This window comes from Lepidothrix coronata, unplaced genomic scaffold (assembly GCF_001604755.1).
Source record: "Lepidothrix coronata isolate B3197 unplaced genomic scaffold, Lepidothrix_coronata-1.0 Scaffold63, whole genome shotgun sequence".
In the NCBI taxonomy this organism is placed as follows: Eukaryota; Metazoa; Chordata; class Aves; order Passeriformes; family Pipridae; genus Lepidothrix; species Lepidothrix coronata.
In genome coordinates, this window is record NW_016690243.1 from 3,951,936 (window position 1) to 3,954,074 (window position 2,139).

A 2,139-nucleotide genomic window follows, 5' to 3' on the forward strand; every position below is an offset into this window, starting at 1 on the left:
ATGTAATTAATTTCTTTTTATCCAGGATATCCCTTATCTCTCCATTATAATCCAAAGTGGCGATCATACTACAATATGATTTTGATGGAGGACACAATTCAAGGCAGAATAAACAATAAAAAGAGAGAATTCCTGTGGCAGGAAGAATGTGACAAGGAATCATGGGAGTTGTAGTTTTCTTATGTTTAAATACAGCACTTAAACAGGTCACATGATCTTTCAGCCAATGACAATCAAGTATTGATTGAGCATGCGTGAGAACCCAGAGAACTACAACTCCCATGATTCCTTGTCACACTCTTCCTGTCACAAATTCCGTTAGGTACAGCTGTATTCCAGTTATTAAAAAAAACCCACTCTTTTGGTTCTAATAAACAGGGACCTAATTTTACATCAAAATAACATCTACAGGAAATTTCTTTTTCTATTTTCCTTAGACATACTCATTCTCTTCCTACTCATGTAGACAATAGAAAAACTTCATTGAATATGACACCTCACTTGTAAGTTCTCTCTTTTCCCAGATCCTTTTGGCCAACAGACTGTATTCTGTGTTAAACTTCAGTCGGTTGTCTAGACTCGGCTTTCCTTGACATATGTTTTTTTAAATGGTCAACAGTTCTTTTAGTCTCAGCAGGAGACTGAAAATTTTGAGGAACTAGTGACATGTTAAGAAGAATTCCTGAGCAAACAGAAATTTCTGTGTGGAAAAGGTGAGTCATATTGAAAAATCCTATATTTAAAACGTATAATTTTCGTTATGGAGAAGAGTGTGGTGCTGGATGATTTTTATCCTCACTGACAGGAAGGCACAAGGGAATCCCTTAGCAGCTTATGCAAAGTTTCAGGCTATAGTTCCATATTTGGGGAAGAAAAATATTCACATTTTATCTTTGCACTGAATGGCGTATTGGTCTGGTTTTTTAACACCAGCACGGATGTGGACTCCATTTTAAATGGAAACTTCTTATTGGTGTACTAAATGTGCAACTAGCATTTTAGAAAGTACACATAATGGAGATTAAGTATTTTAAGCCTCTAAATCTTTATTTCACAAACAATCAAAATTAAGTAATAGGTCAGTTAAAAGTCACAGGAACTCCTCATAATAAAAGACTTTTAATATACTATTGGCTGAGATAATTCAACTGTTCAAAAATCAAAAAGTATATACAGCTGCTTTCTCCAGCAGTGCTTTGAGCATCTTTATTTTGATAAATTGTATCATACCTTTAATTCAGGTTGAAAATAACAAAACAATTATCATATAATAATGTCAGCTTTGAAGATTAATAATTCACAATAATTTTACAATATATGGCAATTCTATGTTTCTAATAGAGAAAAATAAAACATTAACATATGCTAAAATTTTTATGTGCATTTGTAATCAGCACGAGAAAGTAGCATGTAAAATACCATCGTTGTCTAAGGACTTATAGATAAAAAGTTTTCTAGAGGTAATTGTTTAGTGCTGACAACTACTAACTGAATAAATAATTTTTAATCCTAGGGTTTTGCAGGACTTTTGTCTCAAAGAGAAGGGATATGAACTAAACATAGTGCATACAACTAAGCTCACGGTTTGAGAGTTCTCTTTCTCATTTAACCAAAGACAAATCTTATGTGTTACTCTGCATTGAAACAAACCTTTGGATTATAACAAGAGAAATTTTAGAAAGGGGATTGAAAGAAATACAGCAAAGATATAAAAGAAGAAATCATCAAAAGACAAAATATACTTCTTGAAATTCCACATTTTATTGATAGGCAACCTGCCTCTCTAGAAGGAATGACTAGGATTGTTCAGGCTAGGATGAAGTTGATGGATAGAAAGTATGATGGAGAACAATAAAATTACTGTCTCTTTCATTTCTGACCCAAGGGTTTTCTTAGCCACACGTCACAGAATGTTCAGAGAAACTTCTGGAGCGAGGGGGAAATCACTCTTTGCTACCTGATCTTCACTGAGCATGTCCTGCTGGCCACTGTCAGGGATAGGGCTCTGGTATTGACCATCTGACTCATATGTGCCTTCTTCTACAGCTGCTTAGTTAAAGACATAGTAATATGGCCAGTCTTCGCGAGCGAAGATTTGGGAAAGGTCATTAACCCTTCGAGCCTGCGCAGTCGATTTTT

The 2,139-nt window shown here is 34.8% G+C and overlaps 1 long non-coding RNA gene across 3 annotated transcripts in view; it reads left to right on the top strand.

The window, feature by feature from the left end:
* The first annotated feature begins 276 nt into the window (after positions 1–276).
* Positions 277–2,139, top strand: part of LOC108498744 — an 18,766-nt gene continuing 16,903 nt past the window's right edge. For 2 of the 3 annotated variants that reach the window (XR_001875294.1, XR_001875295.1), the window contains exons 1-2: positions 277–503; positions 620–713. This is a non-coding gene — a long non-coding RNA (uncharacterized LOC108498744). Of the gene's footprint in view, positions 504–619; positions 718–1,035; positions 1,047–2,139 lie in introns of those variants that run through there. The other variant, XR_001875293.1, reaches the window with a different exon arrangement.